The 17,119-nt window shown below is 47.4% G+C and overlaps 1 protein-coding gene across 5 annotated transcripts in view; it reads right to left on the bottom strand.

Annotated features, from left to right (window-relative positions):
• Nucleotides 1-1,951: 1,951 nt before the first annotated feature.
• acbd4 (acyl-CoA binding domain containing 4) overlaps nt 1,952-17,119 on the bottom strand; it is a 123,376-nt gene continuing 108,208 nt past the window's right edge. For all 5 annotated transcript variants that reach the window (XM_078223948.1, XM_078223951.1, XM_078223947.1 and 2 more), the window contains one exon: nt 1,952-2,588. The gene's annotated coding sequence lies outside the window, so the exon portion shown is untranslated. The remainder of the gene's footprint in view (nt 2,589-17,119) is intronic.

Here is a 17,119-nt window from a genome sequence, read left to right as displayed (position 1 = left end):
ATATTACTAGACTCAGTAAGATTGTTAATCATGCAACCACTCTGGGCAGCATGATAGCACAGTGGTTAGCACTGCTGCCTCACAGCGCCAGGGGCACGGGTCCAATTCCCAGCTTGGGTCACTGTCTGTGCGGAGTCTGCATGTTCTCGCCCTGGCTGTGTGGGTTTCCTCCGGGTGCTCTGGTTTCCTCCACAGTCCGAAAGACATGCTGGTTAGGTCCATTGGCTATGCTAAGTTCTCCCTCAGTGTACCCGAACAGTCGCCGGAGTGTGGTGACTAGGGGGTTTTCATAGTAACTTCATTGCAATGTTAATGTAAGCCTACTTTGTGACACTAATAAATAAACTTTAAACTTAAATATCTAACACCATCATTAAAAAGGGTGAGAATAGCACCAGAAGTCTCACTAGATCTTCTCTCACAGAACACAAATGTGACCCTCACAGCTTTCAGCCATGTTTGAATAGCGGAGCAGACTCGATGGGCCGAGTGGCCTAATTCTGCTCCTATGTCTTCTGGTCTTCTCTATGGAAAATACATCTTCGGAAGACCATTGCACATGACCGAAAATTCCTTACATGGTGTTCAGTATATCCTCTGGAAAGCAGGAAGGTTAAATTTAAAACTGACAGCAACTTGGAATATTTTGGTGGGCCATTCTGAATTTCCCAATCCTCCTGCTTGTGGAGTGAATGCCCAATAAATGCTGTTTGATGTGCACCTTTTATGATCATGGTCCTGTCGTAGGGATATAGCTGTGCTGGCAAGTGGAAATCTGAATGGTGCAAGCTGACATCATGTACTTTAATATAGCTTCATCTCACTGTCCCGATTCTTTCCCTTTTATATATGGCACCCATAAGGATACTGTGTCATTATAACATTGAGCATCAGAACAGTGCTATGTGCAAACGAGCTAATTCTCTTTTTTTTTTAAAGACGATCAAGGCAAAGAACAAATTCATTTGTACAAAGTGGGAGCAAGTTTTTAACCTGGATTTAAACAAATAGGCAGCCTTTATCAGTATTTTGCCAAAAGCAAAAAACCCACCCCAATGGGTGGCCCAATGGTTAGCACTGCTGCCTCACAGCGCCAGGGACCCAGGTTCAATTCCCAGCTTGGGTCACTGTCTGTGCAGAGTCTGCACGTTCTCCCTGTGCGTGTGTGGGTTTCCTCCGAGTGCTCTGGTTTCCTCCCACAGTCTGAAAGACGAGCTGGGTAGGTGCATTGGCTATGCCAAATTCTTCCTCAGTGTACCCGAACAGGCGCCAGAGAGTGGCAACTAAGGGATTTTCACAGTAACTTCATTGCGGTGTTAATGTAAGCCTATTTGTGACTAATACATAAATAAATACTGAACGAAGGCGCCAATGTTCTGGCCTCTCTCAAGATGGTCAATTTGATGCCAAATTATGTGCTGTGAACACATTCTTCACGCCAGCATGTTCATGATTTCTTGGACACATGGTAACCCTCACAGCTAGCAGATTGGGGCTAGTTTTAGCCCATCAGCTGGTCTGGATTCAAGCTCATGATGAGGACTGAAAGATCAGGATGTACACCCACTATACCATTCAATAGTAAGCACTATGTTTTCGCAACGTAAGTTTATTAGTGTCACATATAGGCTTACTGCAATGAAGTTACTGTGAAAATCCCGTGGCTGCCACACTGTTCAGGTACACTGAGGGAGAATTTAGCGTGGCCAATGCACCTAACCAGCTCGTCTTTTGGACTATAGGAGGAAACTGGAGCACCCGGAGGAAACCCATGCAGACACGGGGAGAACGTGCAGACTCTGCACAGACTGTGACCCAAGCCGGGAATCGAACCCTGGTCTCTAGCGCTGTGAGGCAACAGTGCTAACCACTGTGCCACTCTGCCGCCAAACATAGTTCTGCCTCTCCAAATCAGAACAAAGAAATCAACCACTTGTAAGAAAAATATAACCAATGAAATGTTTAATAGAAGGACTGTAATGTTTAAAATTTTATTTTGTTATTTACACATTTTAAAATAAATTAATTTTATTATTTTCAAAAACAATTTATTTTGCAAGTGCTATATTACTTCTGGACTAACGAAAGATATCTGAAACAAGGTGCTTTCATTCATAGTATTGAAAATTTCAGCCGGAATTTCCCTGCCCACCACGGAATCGGAGCAGGCGAGGGGCGGACCATGGAAAGGTCCGTTGACCTCAGGTGGGATTTTACAGGAAATCCTGTCCTTCATCTTTGCATTAGCATTTACAAAATACCTACTCTCTGAACCAGCCATTAATCATACACTGTTTAGTATCTATGTTAATGAGTTCGATGCAAGCACAGAATTCCTAATGTCTCATATCTGCACCGATTTGTTTCTCAATGTATTTGGTTTCATTGTCAGGAAGTATTAACTTCAGCAGATTTTTCAGTGGATTGTGTTCATTTTGGATCTGTCCATTAATGTTCGTCTGTGGCACAGCAGCAATTTAGTAACGTGTCTTGATTGTGTTCACTCAGGGGTAATAATATATACAGATTGTGGCAGTCTTTAGTTGTGCAATGATGTCATTCCACGGCAGAAACATACCAATTAAATTCTGAAAAAAGACAAAGATTAATCCTTAGCATTGAAATATTTAAAGACAGGAAAACTTGCATTTATATAGCGCTTTTCACCATCACCAGCCATCCCAAAGCACTTTTATGGCCCGCAGAATGCTTTTTGAACTTTTAGGCACAAGGTAGGAATTGCGGTAGCTAATTTGCATACAGCAAACTCCCACAAACTGCGATGTGACAATGGCCGGACAATCCATCCTTTTTGAGGGATAAATATTGGCCAGCGCACCTTGGGATACACTGGCCGGAATTTTACTGGCACACCCGTCCCGATTCCAGGGGCGGGCGAGGCTCGGAGAACGGCATCCATTGGCCTCGGGTGGGATCGTACGAACCTCGGGTGGATGTGCCAGTAAAATCCAGCCTATTTTCTGCTCTTCTTCGAATAGTGCCATGGGTTATTTTCTACTATCCAGCAAAGGGGCCCTCGGCTGACATCTCACCTGAAGGATGGCATCTCTGAACAGTTGTGAACAAGTCCAGAAGTGGGACTTGCTGGCATTAGTTGATGAAACATTTTCTGAGCCCACCTCCAGTGTTAGAAGTACAGGGAGGTGGGATTTCCAGTTGCCGGAACAGCCACATCCCTACGACAGGACCATCATCATAAAAGGTTTGCATCAAACGGCTTTCACTCCAGTAAGCAGGAGGATCGGGAAATTCAGAATGGCATCAAAATATTCCAATTTGCTGTCAGTTTTAAATTTAAAAAGACACTGAACACCATATAAGGAATTTTCAGTCTTTTTGTTATTCATTTGTAGGACCTGGGCGTCGCTGGCTGGCCAGCATTTATTGATCATCCCTAGTTGTCCTTGGAGGACAGTTGAGAGTCAACCACATTGCTATGGGTCTGGAGTCACATGTAGGCCAGACCGGGTAAGGACGGCAGATTTCCTTCCCTAAAGGACATTAGTGAACCAGATGGGTTTTTTCCAACAATGGTTTCATAGTCTTCGTTAGATTCTTAATTCCAGATATTTTTTGGGCGGGATTCGAACCTGAGTCCCCAGAACATTAGCTGACTTTCTGGATTAATAGTCTAGCAATAATACCACTAGGCCATTGCCTCTCCCAAGGGTCTTCTGAAGATGCATTTCTGTGCAAGGGTCTTCTGAAGATGTATTTTCCGTAGAGCAAATCTAGTGAGACTCCTGGTGTCATTCTCATCCTTTTCAATGATGGCAAATTATATATTTAAGTGGTTGCATGATTGCTTCAAGAGCCAGTCACATGATTTTATGGTGATGTCATTGGGGTGTTGATTGCAGTCAATCTGAGGGAGGGGTCAGGTCCAAAAACTTCCACTCAGCATTTATTTTCCATTTGGAGTCTTTACAGTGGAGAAAGAGTTGGACATGACCTGAACCCAAATTACAGTCCACCTTCCCCACCTGGCCTGGGGGATGCCGCCATCCTCCCCTTCCAAACCCAGGACTTTATCACCTTGGTAAGGCCGAACAAAATGTTAGTTTATGGTTCATCAAGTTTAAAATCCAGGTAAAGGGTTCAAAGGGTCTTTAATCATTGACCATCTAAAAGAGGTCAAGCAATCAATATAGAAAACCTTTGGGAGAGGGAAGAATGTCAGGAGGGTGGTAAAATGGCCAGCTGCGACATAGTCAGGCATAGCTTGGGCAGGGGGTGGGGGGGGGGGGGGAGTGATCACAGGAAGGGGGGAACGCACTATTAATATTATTTTGGAAGGTGGAGCTGGGGGAATTCACTCTGGGCTCAAAATTTTAAAAACTGAAAGCTTCCTATGGTTTTGAGTGGCCTTCAATGGGTTTCTTTAAGAACCACTGGTTAGCCCACTCAATACCTGGTACAATTGGTGAAGTATTTTAACTGGGACCCTGACTTGCATGTGTGTGGAATAACATTGTTTTAGGTCAGACAGGCTTAATTCCTGGTGAAAGTTGGAGAAATGCATCAGGCCAGAATTGGCTATTAATTGGCTGGCAACAATGCTTCCCAATTTTTCAGTTGCTGGCCACCCAATTTCAGGTGAAGAACAGGCAACTCAAAATCACCCCTTTCCCTCCCGCCAAGGCGGACACTCCCAGTGTAGTACTGAGGGAGTGCGGCACTGTCAGAGGTACTTTTTTTTTTGGATGAGATAATAAAACTAGGCCCCATCTGCTTGCTTGGCTGGATGTGGAAGATCCCATGGCCCTGTTCTGAAGATGAGCAGGGGAGTTATCCCCTGGCGTCCTGACCAATCCCCCAATCAACATCACAAAATCAGATTATCTAGTCATCATCAAATTGCTGTTTGTGGGAGCTTGCTGTGCACAAATTGTCTGCCCCTTTCCCTACATTACCACAGCGACTACACTTCAAAAGTACTTAATTGGCTGTAAAGTGCTTTGAGATACCCAGTGATCATGGAAAATACGACATAAATCCAAGTTTCTTTCTTTTCACCTTCTCCCACCAGGCTGTTTCTTAGAACACAGAACATAGAACAGTACAGCACAGAACAGGCCCTTCGGCCCACGATGTTGTGCCGAGCTTTATCTGAAACCAAGATCAAGCTATCCCACTCCCTATCATCCTGGTGTGCTCCATGTGCCTATCCAATAACCGCTTAAATGTTCCTAAAGTGTCTGACTCCACTATCACTGCAGGCAGTCCATTCCACACCCCAACCACTCTCTGCGTAAAGAACCTACCTCTGATATCCTTCCTATATCTCCCACCCCGAACCCTATAGTTATGCCCCCTTGTAATAGCTCCATCCACCCGAGGAATTTTTGCAGTCCATGCAACAATGGATCTGCCTGTGTCCATGTCCCTTTCCATTCGACATAATCCCCCTCTCTGTTCTGATCCCATCTGAAAGGGTCTCTCTCACATCCATTTTCCATTTATTTCTAAAATCTTATTTATTGCATAAAACCAAAGGGCATTTACCGTACCGAATCTTGTCCTTTACTGCAGCTTGCCCTCTAGTGCTCCAACTTACTCAGACTAATTACTAGATGATGGATGTTCCTATGGGTGGGATTTTCCTCCCTCTCTGCAGCGTGTTTCGCGGCGGTGAGAGGCAGCGTGCACTCGCTGGCGGCGGGATCTTATGATCCCACTGTTGTCAACTGGTTTCCCATTGAACGCATATCTCACCACAGGGAAACCCGCATCAGGGGAGCACCGTTGACAGGACTGTAAGATCCCGCCGGCGTGAACAGTAGCAAGATTTCGACCGTAAGTTTATGTTACTCCTCTAAATAATGGTGGGTCAAAAGAGTTTATAATTGACATTCGCAAAGCATTAAGTATACAGCAAAAACGATCCTTGACAATGATTACACATTAAAGGTATATTTGCTGAAATAGTTTGCAAATGCACTGGGGAATTTTCAAATGACTGTTCATGAATTTGAAGAGTTTGTACCTGATCAAACTACACTGAATTCTGAGACACCACATTTCTTTTACTCCTTTAACTAATTACATGTCTTTTGGCGATAGTAGTCTGTAACATGCATGTGCACATTAAAGATATTATTGGTTACAGCTGTTGCTTATTCAGACTGAAGCTATTACATTGAACCTCCAAAATGGGGAGTCAGCTAGTTGGGTGGGGGAATCTTGAAGTATGGGGAGATAGGTGGAGGTAATTGTACTCTTCGAGGGGTATTTTCACATCCCGTCCACCACGGGAATCATTGCGTGCGGGGAATGGGCGCGGATCATGGAAAGGTCCGTTGGCCTTGGGCGGGATTTTCCAGTTTCCAGAAAATCTCCCCCTTATTGTCAATGATACTCATCACTGAATTCTTAATGCTTGGTGAAAGTCAATAATAAATGCTTTACGCCCTATTATTTTGAAAAGTAACAAACTTATAAGAACACCCATAAGCTGGCAATTAGACTGAGTTGCACAACTGAAGGACGAATTTCATTGAAGTACTACATTCAATGTGGTCAGACTCCAGGCAGTTCAAAGGCTCAGGGGAGCACTCAAACTTCTGCTGAAGAAAAATTGTTGGACCCTACATTTGGTATGTTATCTTTTCTCATGATGTTCAGTGCTGTATAATGGGTGGGTCACAGCACACCCCAGGAGATATGTTAGGACGGAACTGGTGGAATAGATTTGGAGGGAAATAATTGAAATTGGACTGAACCTTTTTTGCCCAATGGGACTGGCAAGGGAGAACAAAAGAGAATCCTCAATCAATTAGAAAGAGAAAATTAACATACGAACATATGAATTAGGAGCAGGAGTAAGCCACCTCAGTCCCTTGAGATTGCTCCTGATAAGCAAGGGGGTGAAAGGTTATCAGGAACCTATCTACTTCTGCCCTAAAAATATGCAGACAGGGCGATTTTACCGGCTTGTCACACTAGTTGATTGGCATGGCAAACCGGTAAGATTGCGCAAGAGGAAAAAAGCGGTTTCTCACCTCTCACGATCTTACCAGCCGCGTTTTGCTGGCGTAATCAGCCTCGTGCCCAGGAAGGGTGCGAGACTGATCTTAATATCCCTTTGATAATTTAACTATGTTTAGTGAGCCCAGGAGGATGCTATCATCTGGGCTCACTTGCCTTAACGGCTTCGCCAATGGAGGTCCTCACCAGCAAGGATCATACATGGTCCCCAGCAACGGGGACCTGACGCGATGGCCTCGCCGGTGGGACCGGAGGCCATTGAGGTCCCCTGGGTGATCGCGGGCAAGGCCAGGCAGTGCCCCTTGGGGGTTAAACACGTCGGCAAAGCCTGCCTGCACTGAGATTGGAGTAGCCCTTTTAAAGGGCGCACCAATCAGAGCAAAAAATAGCCTCCCCGCCAAACACAGAGACCTCCTCCATGAGGCTGCCACTAGGGTCTGCCCTGGCACTGCCCCCGACACAGACTGGCACTGCCGGCTTGGCATGGTGCCACCCTGGTAGTGCCAAACTGTGCCGGGGGCGGTGCTAGATCACTGCCTGGCCATGTTCCTCTGCCCCGGGGGCTATATTCACCTTTACGTCCAGGGGGAGGTTCACGTCTGGGTGAACCTGTAGTAAACCTCGCTAATGAATAAAAATACGCCTGGAGAGGGTACTATATGGTGAGGGGGAGTGTATAATTATACGTAAATGTTTTAAAATCAGGTACAAGACTTTAACGAACCTATTTAACATCAGTCTTACATAAACAGACATTGTACTACTAAACATGGACCAATTTTTCTGAGTTTTAAACCAGTCTAATACTTTCCTCACTACTCCTTACCCTGCCACCATCCCCCTTACCCCCCGGAATACAATCACAATTCTAAAAAAAACCTTCAAATTACTAATTATGAATAATCATTCAAATCTCGAGCAGCTGCAGATTATAGCTGAGAAGACTGTTTCCCATCACTGGGCAAGAATTCATAGACGCACTTTCATTTCCATAAATCTCTCCACCAATATGTTCAAACACTCTAAAGCCGGCCAGATCAAGAAAAGCAGATACGCCACACAAAAGCAGTATAGCAGGGACACAGAGGTTAATACCATCAAATGTCAGAGCACCAACTCGTCACATCTTTTTACGTTAACTATTACTGAATATTGTCTCATTTCTTGTGCTCTCTTCCTCCATTGTCCTTCAATGAAATTTTAAAAATTCCACAAATGCAAACAACCTGAATTCATATGTTCTAATACAATGCTGGATTGCTGATTCCAAATGATTCCAGCTGCTGATGCAAAGCATCTTCAGAGGGGAGCATTCATTTCCAGTCTGCCGAGCCAAAGTCATGAAATTCCAAGATCTGAAAATACAATATTGGCATCTCTCTTGGTAACGAAACAGTTACTGGAACGGAGTCAAAATTTCCCTGTCAGACGCAAACCCATTACTTCTGTACAAGCTCGGGTAGAATTACTTTTGCAGCAGTGGTTTAAGAGAAAAGGAGACTTGCTGAAAAACTAGGGCGGCACAGTGCCTCACAGCATCAGGGACCCGGGTTCAATTCCAGCCTTGGGTGACTGTGGAGTTTGCACGTTCTCCCCATTTCTGCGTGGGTTTCCTCCGGGTGCTCCAGTTTCCTCCCACCGTTCAAAGATATGCAGGTTAGGTTGATTGGCCATGCCAAATTGCCCCTTTGTGCCAGGGGGATTAGCAGGTAAAGATGTGGGGTTACAGGGATAGGGCCTGGGTGGGATTGTTGTCAGTGCAGGCTCGATGGACGGAATGACCTCCTTCTGTACTGTAGGGATTCTACGAAAACATTTCAGATCAATAGGTAGCAGTCCAGCATTCTGAACCAGGTACTACCAGATAACATTCTTGATGCAAGCCTAGCATTAGCAGATAAATTGTCACACAATTTTGTATTCAGCACAGTAACTGCATGCATGTTTCACCTGGCGCCAGCCGCCATTGCTGAAGTTTAATCATATGTGCCTGTAATATGTGTTTGCTCAAAATGTTTTGTTGCTATGGCAAAGTGCCATGTTTATCAAGATTATACTCTGAAGTAGACAATGATGTGATCATGCTACTCATAGCGTCTGGAACTACAATTTTAATCATACATTAAATACAAAGCTGAAGTGCAAAATCATTTGGACTGTTGTTGCACCACAGTCAATACTTCCGCATTGTGGCCCAACACAATTGCAGAAATCTTGATCGTTCTATATATCCAATTTCAATAAACATAGAATAGAATGGAATCCCTACAGTGCAAAAGGAGGCCATTCGGCCTCCTTCGATTCTGCACCAACCACAATCCCACACAGGCCCTATCCCATAACCCACGTATTCACCCTACTAGCTCCCTGATGCTAAGGGGCAACTTAGCATGACCAATCAACCTAATGGGCACATCTTTGGACTGTGGGAGGAAACCGGAGCATCCAGAGGAAACCCACGCAGACACGGTAGAATGTGCAAACTCCACACAGGCAGTGACCCAAGCCGGGAATTGAACCAGGGTCTCTGGCGCTGTGAGGCAGCAGTGCTAACCACTGTGCCACCGTGATGTCCCTATCTATCAAATGAAATATATATTCATCTACATCAAATTTACGTTGATATTTTAAACCAACAAATCCATACCTGAAACGGTGTACCAGGCCTCCAAACATTTGCTAGTTACCAATTTTACTTTACTGATTTATAAAAACACAGTTGCCACGAACGTTAAGATAGACAAAAATTTCCAGTGTTCCGCTTGTTGCAAAATCAGGTGAAGTGTCTACATTGAGACCAGGATGATTTGTGACTTTACTTCCTAAAGAGGTTAGTTACTGTTCCAGATCTTGCAGGTTTATCATAGAATCTCTACAGTGCAGAAAGAGGCCATTCGGCCCATTGAGTCAGCACCGACAATGGCATTGTGGCACAGTGGATAGCACTGCTGCCTCACAGCGTCAGGGTCCTGGGTTTGATTCCCAGCCTGGGTCACTGTGCGGAGTCTGCACGTTCTCCCCGTATCTGTGTGGATTTCCTCCGGGTGCCCCGGTTTCCTCCCAGAGTCCGGAAAACGTGCTGGTTAGGTGCGTTGACCATGCTAAATTCTCCTTCAGTGTACCTGAACAGGTGCCCGAGTCTGGTGACTAGGGTTTTTTTCACAGTAACTTCATTGCAGTATTAATGTAAGCTTACTCGTGACACTAATAAATAAACTTTAAAACAATCCCACCCAGGTCTATTCCATAAACCCATGTATATAACCTACTAATCTCCCTGACGCTAAGGGGCAATTTTGCACGGCCAATCAACCTAACCTGTACATCTTTGGACTGTGGGAGGAAACTGGAGCACCCGAAGGAAACCCACACACAGACACGGAGAGAATGTGCAAACTCCACACAGACAGTGACCAGAGGCTGGAATTGAGCCCTGGTCCCTGGTGCTGTGAGGCAGCAGTTAACCGCTGTGCCACTGTACTGTATGGACCTTTCAACTATAAAAGTTTACGTGACCCAAGTAATCTCTTCGGACCGCTGGACTGAATTTCGTTAAAATCATCAATCCATTAAACACATATTTCTCTCCCCCACCCCACTACATTAATTGCTGGGATTCCGGGGGGAAATCGGAGCATCACGGGATTCTGTTTTATGGCTGTCACCAGCCTTATGGTAACAAGCTACCATTCTTCATGCTTCAGAGTAGGTATCAGGATTTAGTGGGCTACTTGACTGTGAGTCTATCACATCCAAGCACAATCGTATCCCTCTTGTCAACCACTCAAATATTCTAGCAGTGGCACACTGGAAAAAGTTTTATATTCCTACACTGGGTCTGGGCATTTTTGACCTACACGGTTTACAGCAGAGCTGGACAATTAGTATTTTGTGAGTGACTCAGTGTTCTTCTACAGTTGAAGTGTAGCTCTTTGAATATTGCTACATAAAATAGAGACATTAAAAGCACAAGTGATTGAGTTTTTAATAAAAATACTCTTTCATGGGATGTGAGCATTGCTGGTAAGACCAGAGTTGTTACTCATTGCTAAATGCCCTTGAAAAGATAGTGAGGAGCTGCCTTGAGCCTCTGCTGTCCATCTGGTGTAAGTACATCCACAGTGTGGTTAGGAAGGGAGTCCAGCCTTTTGACCCAGCCACAGCGGAGGAACACATTCAGGATGGTGAGTGGCTTAGAGAGGAACTTGCAAAATGATGCTCCCATGTGTCTGCTACCCCTGTACTTCTAGGTGGTAGAGTCTGTGGGTATAGTAATGAGACCCTTTATGGGGGCGAGGTGACGGAAGGGGTCATGTGACCTATTTGGCCAATCGAGCCGAAGCGCACAAATCCTGGAGCTGAGTGCAGTCTCTCCCAGACTGTCTGGGACTGGGAATCGAAGCAATCAGTAGCCTCATTCTCACTCTCTGTAAATAGTTATTACAGATAATAAATAGCTTCGTTGTTACTCTACTTGGTGGTCGCCAATCCTTCTGAGATATTATGGTGGGTTCGAAGGGTGATATTGAAGGAGCCTTGCTGAGTTGTTGCAGTGCATTTTGTACATGATGCGCGACAATAAGCACGTGGAACCAAGGCTTCGGTATTGAAGGCTTTAATAGAGTAACAATGGAACTACTAACACGAATACACCAGTTCAGACTGAAGGGGTCCTGCCGGAGCAGGGGGTCTTATACCTCGCCACCGGAGGCGGGACCCCACTGGAATGTGCCATGATAACTCTTATAACAGGTAAACACCCTAACCCAACAACATTGTACAACCCCCACAGTAACAACACCCTAGCCCAACAGTAACATAGTAGCAACCCCCAGTGGTGAACCAACGATGGTTCACCACATTCACCCCTCCTTTAAGAACAAAAGGTGGCGGGGTGCACGAAAAACAGGTCATATAAACAGACAAATCACAGGATTCACAAGTCCAGACGGTCTGGAGGACCGCACCGCGCTGCGATCTCCTCAACACCGGTTGCGAAACCGGAGCAGGTGCTTGTGGTGGCGCTCTTTCCAAAGCAACGTCTGGCTGTCCCCTCAAGGACTCCCGGGCCGGCCGGCCCTGGTGAGGCGATGGCGATGGTGCAGGGGATCCTGGAACGTTTGGTGGTAGTGGTGGTGGTGATGATGGTGGCGCCGATCTCCGAGTCTCAGGCAAGCTGTACATGGGAGTAAAAGTGTTATGCACTGGTCCCGGTGCTGACCGCGCCACGTCTGGGGAAGCAATGAGGAGTAGTGGATTCGTGACTGGGGGAATAGGAGCGACAGGAGTTGCTACGTCCCCTGCGGGCGCCAGGTCTCTAATGGAGACAGTGTCCTCTCGCCCGTCAGGATATGCCACATAGGCATACTGAGGGTTGGCGTGGAGGAGTTGGACCGGTTCGACCAAGGGGTCGGACTTGCGAGCCCTCACATGTCGCCGCAGAAGGACGGGTCCTGGGTACGTCAACCAGGCTGGCAATGAGGTTCCCGAGGACGACTTCCGAGGGAATGAGAACATCCTCTCGTGGGGAGTAGCATTGGTTGCCGTACACAGGAGGGAGCGGATAGAATGGAGCGCATTTGGAAGGACCTCCTGCCAACGGGAGACTGGAAGGCCCCTGGATTTCAGTGCCAGTAGGACAGCCTTCCAGACTGTAGCATTCTCCCTTTCCACCTGTCCGTTACCCCTAGGGTTGTAGCTCGTGGTTCTACTAGAGGCAATCCCGAATGAGAGCAGGAATTGCCTCAAGTCGTTGCTCATGAATGACGAGCCCCTGTCGCTATGAATGTAGCAGGGGTACCCGAACAGGGTAAAAAGTTCACTGAAAACCTTGATGACGGTGGCAGTCGACGTGTCCGCACAGGGGACAACAAACGGAAACCGGGAATACTCGTCTATTATGTTGAGGAAATAGACATTCCGGTCCGTTGAGGGAAGGGGGCCCTTAAAATCCACACTCAGCCTCTCAAAAGGGCGAGTGGCCTTGACCAATTGTGCCCGGTCTGGTCGATAAAAGTGTGGTTTGCATTCTGCGCAAATCCGACAGCTTCTAGTCACTGACCTGACATCCTCCACCGAGTAAGGCAGGTTGCGGGCTTTGACGAAGTGGTAGAGTCTGGTGACTCCAGGATGACACAGATCATTGTGGAGAGCCTTCAAGCGGTCCTCCTGCATGATGGCGCATGTTCCGCGCGAGAGGGCATCCGAGGGCTCATTGAGCTTCCCTGGACGATACATAATATCGTAATTATAGGTGGAGAGCTCAATTCTCCACCGCAAGATCTTATCGTTCTTGATCTTGCCCCTCTGCGTGTTACTGAACATAAACGCCACGGATCGTTGATCCGTGATCAGGGTGAACCGCTTCCCTGCCAGGTAATGGCGCCAGTGTCTGACTGCCTCCACAATGGCCTGAGCCTCCTTCTCCACCGCTGAGTGCCGAATTTCTGGGCCTTGAAGGGTGCGGGAAAAGAACGCAACGGGCCTGCCTGCCTGGTTTAGTGTGGCGGCTAGGGCGAAATCAGATGCATCACTCTCCACCTGGAAAGGAATGGATTCATCTACCGCGTGCATCGTGGCTTTCGAGATGTCGCTCTTCAAAACCTTGAAGGCCAATTGGGCCTCCGGCGTAAGTGGGAAGGTCGTGGACTTAATGAGCGGACGAGCTTTGTCTGCGTAGTTGGGGACCCACTGTGCATAATACGAAAAGAACCCGAGGCATCTCCTCAGTGCTTTCGTGCTAGCGGGCAAGGGAAGTTCAGTGAGTGGGCGCATACGGTCTGGATCAGGGCCAATGACCCCGTTTTCCACCACGTATCCGAGGATGGCTAACCTACGCGTACGGAATACGCACTTCTCCCTGTTATAGGTCAGATTCAGGCGAGATGCAGTGCGCAGAAAGTGTTGGAGATTCGTGTCGTGGTCCTGCTGGTCATGGCCGCAGATGGTGACGTTATCCAGGTACGGGAAGGTAGCCCGCAACCCGTTCTGGTCCACCATTCGGTCCATAGCACGCTGGAAGACCGAGACCCCATTGGTGACACCAAATGGAACCCTGAGGAATTGGTATAGACGACCATCCGCCTCAAAAGCCGTATATTGTCGGTCCTCTGGGCGGATGGGGAGTTGATGGTAGGCGGACTTAAGGTCTATGGTAGAAAACACTCGGTACTGCGCAATCTGATTGACCATATCAGAAATGCGCGGGAGAGGATACGCATCCAGCTGCGTATAACGATTAATGGTCTGACTATAGTCGATGACCATCCGAGGTTTGTTCCCGCTTTTGACTACCACGACCTGCGCTCTCCACGGACTAGCACTGGCCTGTATGATCCCTTCCTTGAGGAGCCGCTGAACCTCAGATCTAATAAAGATCCGGTCCTCAGCGCTGTAACGCCTACTTTTAGTAGCGATGGGCTTGCAGCCAGGTACCAGATTTTTAAAAAGGGATGGTGTAGTGATTTTCAGGGTGGATAGATTGCATGCGGGGCGCTTTGGGCAATTTGGGGGCTGCGGCTGATTCCCTACTGCCAGTGAAGGGAGTGGCCCACCGTACTGTAGGATCACACTCTTCATGTGGACCATAAAGTTTAGTCCGAGGAGAATTGGCGCGCAAAGGTGAGGTAACACAAGGAGCCTGTATTGCTCGTAAATTGTGCCCTGTACCTCGAGAGTTACCATACATCGTCCTTGGATCGGTACAGACCGGGACCGTGATGCCATGGAAATTGTCTGCTTGGCAGGGAGAACCCGGAGTCCACACCTTTTAGCAGTTTCAGGGTGTATGAAACTTTCGGTGCTTCCACTGTCAAACAGACAATTCACAGTTCTACCACTAACCTTTATATCCATCATAGAATGTTCAAGTCTGTAGTGCCTGGTCTGATCCAGGGAGATCGACGCCACCGTTGGCCCCTGGGCGTCACTGCATGCTGCCGATGTGGATGCTGAGGACCCCTGCTGGTCGCTCCTAGTCGTCGTGGACCATGATGGCCGCCCCCATGAATCGCACGTGGGCGAGGGCGCCAAGCGCAGCGACTCCTGGTGGTCTTCCTCCTCCTCTGTCAGCCACGATGGCGCCGTCCTGGGATCGCACGTGGTCGGACCTCGTGGGTACTGCGACGCCGAAGGAGATTGTCTCCGTTCTGGAGGGTTACAAGCTGCACTGCCGTTTTTAGGTTTGGACCTGCAGACTTTGCCGTAGTGGCCTTTTTTACCGCACTGGCTGCAGATTGCCGTTCTTGCCGGACACTGTTGCCGTGGATGCTTGGCCCCACCACAAAAATAGCATCGCTGGCCACCTGGAGCTGCCGCCGTCGTCGAATCGATCTGGGAGCGCGGGTTAGCGGGGCGAGGAGGGAGCTGAGCTTGCTCCAACCACGTTGACTGCACGTGGTCCTCGGGGTACAGCGCCAAGCTCTTCGACGCCGCCTCCAGCATCACGGCCATCTCCATTGCTTGGGTCAAGTCGAGTTTCCCCTTTTCCAGCAATTTAAGCCTGATGTACGAGGACCCTACCCCTGCTACGAACGCGTCTCGGGCGAGGTCGTACATATACTGTTCGGCTGATACGTCCTTACAATCGCAACCCCTGGCAAGCTGCAGGAGCTCATTGGCATAGTCCTCCATGGTTTCGCCCGACTGCCGACGTCGTGTAGCGAGGAGGTAACGAGCATGTATCTCGTTGGGTGGCATAGTGTATCTTTTTTTTAGGAGCTCGACGGCACCCAGGTAAGTGGGAGCTGCACGAATGGCTAGGTAAATCGTGTCGCTTACCCTTGCGTGGAGGACCTGGAGTTTATCACTGTCTGTAGTGATAGCTACCGAGGCTGCCAGGTAGTCCTCAAAGCACTTCCACCAATGGTCGAATGTGTTAGCTGCACCGACCGCACGTGGGTCCAGTGTCAGACGATCCGGTTTTAGAATCTGTTCCATACTCTCTGTTTTTTTTTTCTTCTTGTTGTACAGCTGTGAGTTTTCTGTTACTCTATTAAATTGATGCGCGACAATAAGCACGTGGAACCAAGGCTTCGGTATTGAAGGCTTTAATAGAGTAACAATGGAACTACTAACACGAATACACCAGTTCAGACTGAAGGGGTCCTGCCGGAGCAGGGGGTCTTATACCTCGCCACCGGAGGCGGGACCCCACTGGAATGTGCCATGATAACTCTTATAACAGGTAAACACCCTAACCCAACAACATTGTACAACCCCCACAGTAACAACACCCTAGCCCAACAGTAACATAGTAACAACCCCCAGTGGTGAACCAACGATGGTTCACCACAGTATATACTGCTGTCACTATGTGCTGGTGATGAAGTGAGTGAATGTTTATTCATTCGCGAGACCTGGACGTCGCTGGCTGGCCAGCGTTTATTGCCCATCCCTAGTTGCCCTTGGAGGGCAATTGAGAGTCAACCACATTGCTGTGGCTTCGGAGTCACATGTAGGCCAGACCAGGTAAGCATGATGTGGAGATACTGGGGTGGGCACAGTAAGAAGTCTCACAACACCAGGTTAAAGTCCAGCAGGTTTATTTGGTGATGAAGGAGCACTCACCTGATGAAGGAGTGGTACTCCGAAAGCTCGTGATACCAAATAAACCTGTTGGACTTTAACCTGGTGTTGTGGGACTTCTTACTGAGACCAGGTAAGGACAGCAGATTTCCTTCCCTAAAGGGTATTAGTGAACTAGATGTGTTTTTCAGACAATGGTTTCATGGTCATCAGTAGATTCTTAATTCCAGATAATTTTTAAAAATTGAATTCAAATTCCATCATTTGCCATGGCAAGATTCGAACCTGGGTTCCCATAACATTAATTGAGTTTCTGGATGAATAGTCTAGCGATAATGCCACTCCAAATGTGTTTAAAGTGGTGGATGGTGTACCAATCAAGCGGCCTACTTTGTCCTGGATGGTATCAAGCATTTGGAGTGATTTTGAAACTGCGCTGATCCAAGTGAAGAATATTTCATCACACTCCTGACTTGTGTCTTGTAGAGGGCGTGCAGACTTTGAGGAATCAGGAGACGAGTTATTTGCTGCAGAATTCCCAGCATCTGCCCTATCTCAGTATTTATATAGCTGTTGATTAATGGAA

The sequence above is a fragment of the Mustelus asterias genome, chromosome 11 (assembly GCF_964213995.1).
Source record: "Mustelus asterias chromosome 11, sMusAst1.hap1.1, whole genome shotgun sequence".
In the NCBI taxonomy this organism is placed as follows: Eukaryota; Metazoa; Chordata; class Chondrichthyes; order Carcharhiniformes; family Triakidae; genus Mustelus; species Mustelus asterias.
The sequence above is the reverse complement of the archived record's forward strand: the minus strand, read 5'-3'. Positions and strand labels throughout refer to the sequence as shown.